The following is a 13,314-nucleotide window of genomic DNA, read 5'->3' on the forward strand; positions in this document are numbered from 1 at the left end:
AATGTCAAAAATGTTTAGTTGTGCTTGAGCGGAGTTAATTACAGAGCCCAAGGCAAGTCAGACTAGGGCTGCTAATGGCCTTGACTTTACAGATAAAGCTCCATTTACCAAGACTACTTTTTTCTCAGCTACTTATCTAATTTGCTTATAATCAAAACATTTTGGCAGCCACAATTAGATTGTCGGGTTTTAGATAAGATTTAGTTTACACAGCAGCCTTGTTATGTTTCAACTCCCATTAACCTGATGTTTTTTACCATATTTATCAATTTGTAACACTGTACTGTATTGTGCACATTGTAATGCCAAAGGGTCGGACAGATGCATGAGAAATGAAACCGCATATATGCAGAAACCTTTCTCAACACTAGTTTGACATTCATGCTCCAAACTGTCACCACCTGACATTTAGACCGTCTGACCACCTATGTGTGTGTGTGTGTGTGTGTGTGTGTGTGTGTGTGTGTGTGTGTGTGTGTGTGTGTGTGTGTGTGTGTGTGTGTGTGTGTGTGTGTGTGTGTGTGTGTGTTTTTGTGTGTGTTTTTTTGTGTGTGTCTTTGTCTCTTTCCTTCCTTTGAGGTAAGGGAACCACAGTGTTAGTGTTTAAGCCGCCCTTACATGTCTTTGTGGTTGCATCACTTCCTTCTCACAGTTCCCTTCTGCGCTGCTGCATTGACACGTGAAAGTCTATGAAACAGCAATCAAGACATCAGTAGCACGGGGGCCAGGGCCGAGTGAACCCAGTCCCAGAGATCGGGACCCAGAGATGCCCGTGAAATGAGTTGGAGTTGGAGAATCACCAGGGGGATATTCCACGCTCCACTGCCAATTTCACTATCATAATAAACCTCAGCTCGTAGAGCGATATTATGGGGCCAACTATTTCCGCTGACACTTTAACTGTGCATAGATTTTTCTGGTGCAGAAGATAAGAGGGCAGATAAGAAATAGTGTGGGGGCTGAATTGTAAAAAATAAAAAAGGAAAAGCGCTGATTTTTTGTTAATCTGATCTTTAATGTTCTTGTTTAAATTTGTACAATAGTTTTATGAGATTGAAGCTTGGTTTTCATATATTTATGCCATCCGTAGATTCTGACACTGTGAAAAAAGTGCAGAGACAAAAGTTTGACAATTGGCAATGTCTATCAATCATCACCATTTTTTAAATCTTAATTGTTATCGATCTGAAGATCAATAAATATTACAGGTTATGACAACATTTTGAAATTCTTTGCAATCTGACTCAAATATACTGAAGATATATCTTATTTAGACTATAGAAATGTTATCTAACCATATACAATACGTACAGTATATCAATATATTCAGGTTTATTGATCACATATACTGGGACTAACAAAAAACATATGAACATGTGGCCCATCTAAGTCAGCCTGACAATAAAATATTTTTATGAGACATTGTTGCATTGTTAAAAAAGAAATAGTTCCTGGAAAAATAAATGTGAGCTCTCTAACGGAATCTCCATATCTTGAAAAGTACCTTGCAAGTGGTTTGTTTTTCCATAACAGTGTTCGTGTAGGTTTGAGGTTCATTTTGAACCACAGCTGGGTTAAGCACAAGTTATCATTTCCCATGTTTGATTTTTTTTTTGATTGACTTCTCTGAATTTCAGAGAATTGAAACAAGACATAACTGGGGAAGTACCTAAAAACGCCTCAAGCTGTACCTGATGTTTCTGGTCCTGATATTAAATAAGAGACTGGTTATGTGTGTTGACTCATGGATGTGATTATAAATGGTAAAAAAGTATTTCAAATATACGTTTTCGTTTTTTTATCAAAACTTCAGAGAAACATAAGGTAATGGAGAAGTAATAATGTTCCCTACAGTATGTTTCAGTAATTCACCTAGAGACAGAGCAAGCAGTAAGTAATGAGTTATTGTTTTTGTGCCAATAACACCTTATGCAGATTAATCAGGATAGATTTGGTGAGATTGCTTAGTATGCAGGTTCAAATATATTCAGGAAATGAACGTTAGACAATGGTTTATTAACATAATGTCCAGCAGTGTATTCTCAAGAAACATAATAAGAGTTATTAAGGATTGCTATTAATTAATTACAATGTAGTTGCTTATTTGTTCGTCCCACTGTACCTGCCCAGGTTCAAATAAAAATAAAAATATATATTTAAGTTTTTTTCAACTGATAAACATGGTATATTTTTCTGCTGTTTTACCAGATACCACTATAAACACATCTTAAACAAAATCAATGAAAAGTATTATTGTATTTCTCTATTATTATTATTATTATTATTATTATTATTAATGACAGCCTGTTCCAAACACAAGTTTTAGGTTTCATTAGTGGGACGACACATTTGTTTACATTTGTATTACATATTACACCTTTGAGAAACGTAACAACCTTTTTTCACCATGTATTCAATCGCTTATATGGGAGGACAAAATGTACCTTTTACTTTTAGTGGTGGTTTCTCCTCATTGAAGCTTACACATGCATCTGGTCTTGTTGATGCACATATTTCATCTTAAACACTTAAACACTTACGGTTAAAGCACAAACAGCCTTGGTTCAGAAATGAAGCTGTGAGTGTATAATAAATTGCATACCAATGAATTATTCAGATCTTAGCAACATCTTAATCCCCACATCAGGTTTTGTACTGTTTTGTTTGCCAACCAAGAAGTCCTGGAATATGATTCATACAGACCCTGAATCAGACCCTGTTTTCTTAAATTGGCCTAAGAAATAAGGTTAAAGATGGAGAGCTTTTGTTCACTATTATGACATTTGAATATATACATTTAAAGAATGCTTCACTACACTTGATTATTACAAAAATAACTGAAAAAATATGTTTTGCTATTAACGTCAGTCCAAAAATGTCTCTGAATTCTTGTAAAGTTTTCACCATTGATTTGAAAGGAGGGAGACCTGAGTGAACAGAACAATATGCATATATTATAAATTACAGGAGACCTTTGAAAATCTATGTTAACCAGGGAATAGGCTCCTGTCTCAGTTTGTTTTAGAGAACGGCCTTTCTTACAGTAAATCTCCAGGACAGTGCACAGATCTCTGAAGCAGCCGAAGCTAGTCATCTTCATTCATTTCCAATGTACATCTGCCTTTGGTATGAATATGGCTGTCAGTCCTTTAAAGACCATCACAATAGAACACGCTCATTAGTATTGTGTTGCACTGTGCTTCAGCATCAAGCGCCTACCACCCTTGACTAATTTTCTGTTTGTATCAAGAAACAAAAGCTCTCCAAATCCCCCTGTGGGCTCCGGAGTGGCTTTACTGCACATCAAACTATGCTAATTACCTTTTGTACGATTAATTGGACCAATTAGAATTAGTAGAGGAAGAAAATGATTCTTGGCAAGGTGCGAAACATTAATTAGTCATAAAAAACGTTTATTAGTGTTCAAATTTAATCTCACAGAACACAATGCGATTAAGAGGAAAAGACAGTTAATATGTGGCGTGTTCAATCACTCTCGGCTGCAGATGGAATAGTGAGTGTCGCTGCTGGCATTGTGCTCCATCACGCACACACACACACACACACACGCGCGCACGCACGCACGCACGCACGCACGCACGCACACACACACACACACACACACACACACACACACACACACAGCCTCCATCCTCTACCAGTGTTACTGTACTGTTAGAAAACACCCATCTTCATCCATCATACAAAGTGGCAGTTGTAACACAAACATTCCAGCTCTGATTGATGAGTCAAGACCATACAAACGACTTATACACAGTAATCCCATACAAGATTTATGGCCTGCAGGCGGTGCATTACAAATTTGCAATAACAAAATCAACAACAATAGCAGTGGCGGCAGCACCATCAGCTAATGGTGATTTAGCTGTGGCAGCATTTATAATGGTATGGCATGGCATTAGTAATAACAACGTTCTATACACTAGTTTACACACTGTGTCTGTAGCCGCAGGGCAGCTGTTCACCATGGTAAAAAAATAACAAGCAGGTATGGGAAGTGAGGAGTGTGTGGGTGTTTTTCACAGTTTGAACATGCATGCAATAAAATAAAAAAGGGAGTGGTTTCACACCGAACTAAACATTGGCCTATTAAAATAACAACTACTCTGCAGACACACACTTTAGATATAAATGGTTGGTGTGTTGTGATCACTGCACTATGAAACATGGTTGCATATTAAGTGTATTAGAAATTGACTGCAGATGTCATTTTGTTATGTACTTTGTCTCTTTGCTTCATTTCAGGGGAAATACCCATGTACTGTATCTGGCCTAATGAAAAACTGAGAGTCAGAGGAGACATATGAAACCCAAATAAATCATACTTGAATGTACAAATAATACATCCAGACATCCAATACAATCTAACAAGCCAACTGCTTCAGTTACTGATGAAATGCGTTTAGCAGCAGAATGTGTGGGGTTATGTTACTTTTGCACAAAAACTATACAAAGGAAAAACCGTCCCACGCTGTTATGTATGTGCTGTACAGTATATATGGACAAATGTATCTACAACTAAGTGAGCAATGAATTTGTCTCAAATGAGGACACTAACGTTTCTATGTGGTTTCCATGTGGTTTAAATGCACCAGTTAAACAAGAAGGGGTGTGCACTCATTGCCTTTACAGTATGTAAGTGTTTTATCAAGTCAACTTAAAAAAATAATAATTGAATGAACTGCTCAGAGTTCATCAAAGCGTCTGCATTTTCATCTTGATTCTCAAATGTTTGTTGAAAGAACAATATTAAACATACATTATAGTTCAAAGCAGATTATTGATTATATATGTCTTAAAGCATGCCTGGAGGGGATCTTTCAGTTGAGTTCAAGTTCAGCGAACTTAACTCTGTTTGTTTTGCAAAGACTTACAAAGACCAGCTGCAGTGTGGTGATCCTTCAAAAGACACTTTTTCAAAGCAATATGCAAGTTTTCATACAGCCTGCATGAGATTTTCTTGAATTAATTAGTTTATCTCTACACATCTTGTAGTATACAGTATATATGTAACACAATGAAAGCTACAGTGGATTCTCTGAACAGACAGTCTGAGAATATATTTTAAAAACAAGAGTCATTTAGACCTCTGGGTGAATTTCTTTTTCTTTGCATAAATACATTTGTTTTGCAAGAATTTAACAGACAAGTCAAAGTACTAAAAACACATTCTACAAAGCACTGTGTTACAAGGGAAAGACCTGAATTAACCTTTGCATCAATGTGTATGCAGCAATTTGCTGATAGTTGGTTGAGGTCGAGCTATTTTATATTAAGTCAGGTAGCTTTGTCCAGTTGACACCCAATAGATTGGTCCCCTCCAAAGGATCGATGGATGAATTTGATTGCAAGATGAATAGTGTGAGGAAAGAATAAGAATAGAGAAAATAAATTCTGAAACAGAAAGTTATTGTTCTTTTTTATCATTTCTCAAAGGTTTTGCCCTCTTTGGGCGTTAAACTGTTAATTGTATGAAACTAATTTCAAGTGAAACTGACAACTCATACACATCCGAAACAAGGCAGTGGCAAGGAGATACAAGTACACAAGGATATTTGTGTAAGAGGTCACAAGCCAAAAAAAGTTAAGGGCCATTCTATCAATATTTAGGATTTTACCTTTAAAAAAATAATTATATACAATGTAATGTTGTAGAGTAGAAGTATAACGTAGCCTAAAATTAAAATACTCAAGTTAAGTATGAGCACCTCAGAATTGTACTTAAGTAAAGCACTTGAGTGCTAACTTACTTACGACAGACTTATGACAACAGTGTCAACAGTGTCATCATTTAACACAGTTTTCAGCAGAGTGGATCTAAACGGTCAAATGTTATTTTACACAATGAAGTCACCAGTAAAGGTTGCCAGCAAATCAGTTCCTATATCTCATCCATTTTTCTGTTTTATATGACTTATATGAAAATCTTTTGAGCAGAAGTGATATAGTGGAGCAATAATGTCCAGCACTAATTTAATACCTTATTACCATAAGCCTAGTGCAATGCATGCATAATAAATTGTTGTATCTTTTACACGGCTCAGGCATATGGTTGGAAGACCGGATTCTCTTCAAACTGCACCGAATTTGCATGATAGGATGTGAGAGTTGGATGGATTTGGGGATTATATGAAACACAGCTTCCATTTCCAGTTCATTGTACTAAGGAGAGGTATCACATTTACACAGATGGCAAGGAACTTGGAAAAAAATGTGCACATGGATGGAGAAAAAAAAAATCACTTCAAAGACAGAATCTATACTGCTTTTTACCCCCTCCTAAAGAAAATGTGGTGTTCTTTTTTAACGTTCTGTATTTTTATTTAATTGGCTGCAGCTCTCTGGTGGAGCTGATCAATGTTGTTAGTTGTTTTTACCGGTCACAGTATCACAATGTGTTTCAAGAGCGATTCTAGAGACCCTACCAGGACAATCATGTCTAAAACTAGATTATTCTGGAGGTCGGTACACTGCACGGTCGACTGGCTTCACCCTGCCTATCTACAACCATCCAACTGTACTCTGATGACAGCGGACATTAATATGCATGTTACAAGAATAGTGGGGGTTTATTATTTGAAACCCTTTTTTATATATATATATATATATATATATATACTTATCCGTGGTAAAACGTTCAAATGTATTTAATTGTAATCCTACTTTCTATACTTCAAATTACATAATTGAATTGTTTTGCTTCCATGCTGTCAATCATGTAATATGGCATGGAGTGCAGTTTTTACAGCACAGATTATCTTCTTCCAAAAGCTTTCTGATTTGTTTGCCTGTCATTATGTTAACTTTTCTGCTTTCAGTTAAAGTTCAACTTTATTGTGGATTTATTTTTTACCTCTCTAACAATGGGGTATCTAAGGGGATTGGGGAAGGGACATTCTTGTAAATATAAGCCTGTATCTCCCTCTGGCTCCAGTACATATGGTAAATGTTTTTCTGAAATGTTTGCCCAACATATATTCCAAGAAAGCAGAAATGGTGACCATTAATGGGCAGTTATAAATAACATTTACTGAATTGAATATTCTTGTGTTTATTGATATATGTATATTGATAATCTCATGGAGAGCCAAAACTATATGTGTTTGGTATGTAACAGTTGTGCTTGATTAATTTAGTAACCCTTAAAATGCATGCTTTCCAGCCTGACCCCCCATTAAGAAATTGTATAACACTGCCACTGGAAAAAATAAAACGGTCGCAATTAACTCACCGACAGTTCAGATAGATTTTGTTTCTGGGTTTGAAGAGCATGATCTTTACTTCGCCCCAGATTTTAGTTTCACGTATTAAAAAACAAAAAGAAAAGACTCCCACGCATATGAAAGGTAACCTCTCCCACATGCTGTCAGTTTGAATCTGGTTATTCTTAACGTCTGACTCTGTGTTCAAACTCAAATACCATTGGCCAGGTAACGTTGATTTGTAGTGACGTCAGGGACAGGGGATTAGCCCTGTTAATCGGCAGTGTTTTCTCCAGGTGACACTAACGTCTCTCGTTTCGCTGTAAAAGGTCAGACACGCAGCGGTGGAACTAGCTGTGGTTCAATTTGTTGTTTGGTTTTCTGTCAGTATCCAACAGCCCTTTCTTAAACTGTCTGCAGTGCTGGCAAGAGAGTGTCAGAGATGGCTGTGTTTTAATAGAACTGCAGTGTCTAACTGAAAGTCCTAATATTTATAGAAATGTATCAAAATATAATTGATAACCTAAAGTGAATTCCCACTGTTCCTCTCTCTTTGTTTTGTTGCTTTTTCCTGGAATTGGAGTCTTGAAGTCTTGGACTTTTGAGGTGTGACTATTGGTCATTATAATCGGAGATGGTGGATACAAATGACTTCAATGATTAAAAAATAGTTTGTGGTTAAATATTTCGTATTTGATTCATATGATATTAGAGTGTTTTGGGGGTTTCTTTTATCCTCAAAAGTTGAATTGTGACTTTGGGATGCTTTCACGTTGAATGATCAAAAATATTCAAGTTCTCTTAACCATCCAGAGTCTTCAAATTCATTTTGCAAACAGGAAAATTAGGACACATGTTGTATCTCAAAATGAAATTCCCAAATTCTAATTCCCAATATCACCCCATAGTTATTTGCTTGTACTGAAAATATTGGTCATCACTGAAATAATTTGTAAGTCACAGCTCCTATAGTTTATAAGTAAGAGCAGTAAAGTTGTTAATTATTCCAAAGCACAGCTGTGTATGTGACGTGTGCACTTCATCTTTGCCTCTTGTGCACACACACAAACAGTTTGACATTGCAAAACATTTACTTTATTTAATGTGTTTTTATTTAGATAACGTGCCTAAAACAGGAAATCCAGTGAATACATTTGTCTGTGTTTTTTTATTAAATGAATATATCCTACATTTGAAAATAACATTTATATTTAGTAAAACAACAGTATGCGTTCCCAATAAATTAATCACTAAGAACATAATAATAATAGTTGCTGCACTATTTGGAACAGCTGCCTTTTGTAAGTGTCAGTCTGTACGTTTCTGCAGCTTCTATAATGAAATGGTACTTCACGACAGAGCCACAGCAACACATAAACGTATGGCTAGATATGTATTGTACAAACACAGGTAGCAACAGTCTAGCATTAGACAAACCTGTAGCTTGTGGTATCTCGTGATAAACACATCTTGTCCTGTGCAAATAAACTTTTTATTTGACTTCAGTTATTCATAGTGCATTGTGGCTGTTTCACCTCTCTTCTCGCCATGTGCACTTGGAGTGGGGGTTGGTCTTGTTACATCTGTCTTAAATTACTGTCAGTAAAGGCCACACAGCCCCTCTATCCAAATCATCACATTTCAGATACTACATACTGTATGGGTGTTAGGTCTACCTAAAGATGTAGTAAAACCACTGAGCGGGCAGTAGTGTGAATTATGTCAAGCACATTTAAATATTCAAAGATGCTTCTTAAATTCAAGGCTGTTTTCTTTTCCTTTTTCCATTGAGGCTGAACATGCGACTATTATTGTGTAAGGCAGCTGAGTGTGCCTCTTTCTTTGTCTGTGTCACTGTGTTTCATGTTTTATAATTGTATACTTCAAGGCCAATCTAAAGCACAAAGCCCTCTAAAATTAGCTAGTCTGTGAGTCATCTTTGAAACCATCCCATAAAGGTTACATGATTCTCAACGGCAGCAACTGCAATCAGGGTCCGTTGAATGAGATGGGGACTTAAACCACAGCGACCCAAGTACTGTCGTGTTCTTTCACATGCTCTCAGTCAAACCTCATCAGAGTCTGTGAAAGGAGTCAGTTACCTAATTATGGTTTAAAGTGAAGGTTTGTGAGTCTCTGAATAGTTTTATCTATCACCTTATGGTGTTGTTGTGATGTGCTATAAACGGGTTGTGCTACAAATTCTGTAGCACAACCCGTTTTAACCTTGTTGATGACAATACTCTAAGCATGGCAAATGACTGTTGTTTGGTTGTTTCAGGTTTTGATATTTCAACATTTTGGAAATGGAGTGCCATGGAATTTTGTAAAGACATTCATTGTTCTCATAAAATAATCCCTACCAACTTCAGTATTCCTCTAACTTTTCACCTGATGCCATCTGACATCTGTGGTTTTGTAACTTTACCTTACAAATACAAACATTCACAGCCTCAGTTGTATTTTGTGTTCATTATTGAAAAGAAAATGGCACTGTAGCATTCCAAAACACTGAACTGCGTACCTACCATGCTAACCATGCTGTCAATAGCATTCGCCGGAAAATCCGCATGTGCTTAAGTATAGCCATTTGAATGACTTTTATAGTGACTACAGTGGTTGCAGTGGGAATAACAAACAAAGTGATACAACACCCAATAATAAGAAGTACATACATGTCTCTGTAACTTGTTTTGCAATATGTATTTTTGTATTAGTGTTAGGAAAATATGTATTATATGTAGGGATTTTGGATTTAAACATTCACCATGTGCCCATATCCACTTGCTCAACAGTGTGTAGCACAACAACTGACCTATTGAGTTAAGAGAATGTGTTTTAAAAAAACGGTGTCAAAGAAAATAAAGAATGTGGACACAGTTCCTCAACTTGCTAATGACGTCAGTCATGTCCTCTCAGCACAAACAAAGGCAGCCTTATTAACTTTAGGAAAGCAGGTTTTGCTCTATCTTTGCAGCATTCATTTAAACTGCATAAAGACTTTCATTACTGTTGTTATGTGCAGTAAAAAAGCTATTTAACACCTTTCAGAAAGTACTGTAACACCTTTTAAGCTCTTGCAACCATTGAAGCAACATGTTCGTGAACAATATATGCGTTTTTTTATATGAGCACCTTGCCTTTTATCTTATTGTTTCTAACAATGATGTTCTTGCAGCAGAGGGGAGTGGAAAAAAAGACCCTGACTGCATGAAGGTAATTCATATGTATTATTCATCTCTGCCTCTTCCATTTATACTTACAGTTGGCTGCAGTTGTATACAATGAAACAGCTAGTGTACACACTGGATGAGAGGCTGCTTGCTGCACTCTTATGCTGTTATTGCATGTTTTGCATTTTTACATTCCCACAAATACATTACATTCCATTCTATCAAAATGAGGACTTAGCAGTCATAACATAGGTGAATGTATGCATGAAATGTATCTTCTTGGCTTCTGTTTCAACGGTGAGTATCCTCTCTGCTGAACCATAATGTGGTGTAAATTAGTCATCATTGTAGTTATGAAACAGCAGCAGAGCCTGTCCACTCTTCTTCACAGATTTGCAGAGAAAAAGGTTGAAATGTTGCTGCATGGTCCGTGAGCCTGTCATGGAGGAAGTCATTTTTCTGCGGCACCATCGCTTTCAGATGTGGTCAAACGGCACGTTCTCCTAATGCAAAAAAAGAACACACATTTTTGAAAATGAAGTGTTTTGAGAGAAATGACTTGTGGGGGAGAGTCCCTTCATGGAGACGAGAAATATAAACTCACAGAGAGAAAGCTGTGTGGGAGACAAGAACCAGTTTCATAAAGTTTTCCATCAGCAGGGACCACCAAATACAGAGCTGACAAACGACCAAACTTTATTACTCATTAAAATTGTATTGTATATAAATCTCTGCTCAGGTTTTACTAAAATGTTTCCCTAACAGCAAGCAGATTTAATTAGAATTTTTATGTGAAGTAATGAAATTACAGCATTTGCTGGAAACGCTCTAAAATATTAATAAATGTTTTGTATATTCTTTGTCTTAAACATCCTCATTTATTGAAACAGCTGGCTTTGTAAAAAATACGATCAACAGAACGCCGGGTATTTTCGAGCCTTAAAGAGCAGCCTCTTAAGTAATAATGAGAGTGAGAAATGCAGTGCATTTAAGTGAAAACCCTGATTAATTATGTATGATTAGAGGACTCTTAAAAGCTTTGGGGAGAGAAAAGGAAGAAACCACATAAACAGAACATGAAGTCCAGAATGGCAGAAAGGATAAGAGACGTGAAATTGTAAATGAACCTTAAGTATACAGGTGACTGCAGAATGATGAGAGATATTGCTTCTGCATGACTGGACACCGGCTGACCGGTTGTGTACAGGTCATGTCCCACTTACTGAGGTCCATTGCTTGCAATTTGTGTATCAATGTTTTATATTTGAAATGTATTGTATAAAATTTGTATTTATAATATAAAATGTTTTATAATAACATGTGTTTCAGATACATAAAGACATTCTGCAAATGTCCTTGCATTCATCTAAATATTTATCTTATTTGACTGCTGTTGAGATCCAACCGATAAAAGTGGTGGTGTGTTAATACAAGAGAAGATAACAGTGTTTACCCAGTATATTCTTAGAGCTACATGTATGTTTTATCAAAGAATGAGTCACTGAGCAGAGGTCATTTGGAAATATGATTTCAGCAGGAAATACATTCAGACATGCAGGTCATGCTTTACAACCCCGATAACTTCCACAGACCTCTGTTGCTTTTATTCCTCCTTTCTTTTCCTCACTCTTCCTCCCTGTCAGTGGCATCATGCATGTTTTCACCTCTAAAGTGATTGTACCTGATTTATATGACAGGCCTTTAACCCCGCGTGTGCTTGTCCATCAGCATCAGGCAGAAAACACCCAAGGGCATGTGTGAGCAGGACCAAATCTGGCTCTCTGTCATTCAATGGTTGTAACCTCCAACTAGAATGCACTCCAACAAATCACATTTATTCCTGCACTGGTGGGATGTGAGTCAATCGCACAAGGTGAGAAGTCCTGCGGGTTGTATGCTTCCAAAAATATATTTCTACCTGATAGCAACGATCTTAGTGAACTGTTTATCTATTTATTTATTTTTTATTTAAGTACATTTTTTGTTATGTAAATCATAGGAATAGAGAGTATTCTGAATGTACAATCATTGGCAATTCAACAAAATCTCACCCTTTGATTCAAACTTTTACTTTTTAGATTAGGCCTGCACAAATTAATTGGTAGTGAAAATCGGGCCGAAAAAAGAGGGCACTTTCATGCATTTATTCAATATTGTAATGAATCTCAATACTAAGAGGGAGAAAAACAAATGTAATGTTGTCTCCACCTGCAGTCAGTTGATGGCAACAGAAGTAAAAGTTTCAATGTGGTAATGGCCCCACCTATTGGTCATGAATAGTATTACCAGCTAAAATGAGCTTGTACAGGTTATCCATCATTAATATAAGGCCTACATTACTAATAGTTATATTAATTAAATGAATTAGTTGAATTAAATAATTAATTAGGTGTCAGTTAATTAGTTAGTGAACAAAAATGCCAACAACATTGGCCCCAACTTCTCAAATCTGATGATTTGGCCATTTTCTTTTGGATTTCAACTGTTGGTTATGCAAAACAAAAAGCGATCATCTGATAGGATTTCCAAGTGTTTTCTCAAATGTTAAAAACGAAATGCTTCTTCTTACAATATTATTACAACAGCTAGATCATTGTTGCCTTATATTAACAGCTGACTGGTAGAGGAGTAAGATTAGGCAACTTAATTTAAACTGTTGGGTAATTTAATGTATGACACAAAAATGCATCATAGTACTAGTTTTTTCTTTTTTTCTCTACGCATCAAAAGTAGAACCAAATAGATAAAAGCAAAGCTCAGGTAGCCTGCAACAATGCTGTCTAAAAGTAAGATAACATGCTTATATTATAACACAACACTATAATGTAAGTGAATAATTTATAATTGGTCCCAATCTAATTGATATGTATTACCCCAATCATATTTGGGGGATATTTCATCATTTACTCAGTCTCTAT

Source organism: Notothenia coriiceps, unplaced genomic scaffold (genome assembly GCF_000735185.1).
Source record: "Notothenia coriiceps isolate Sejong01 unplaced genomic scaffold, NC01 NC01_scaffold00010037, whole genome shotgun sequence".
In the NCBI taxonomy this organism is placed as follows: domain Eukaryota; kingdom Metazoa; phylum Chordata; class Actinopteri; order Perciformes; family Nototheniidae; genus Notothenia; species Notothenia coriiceps.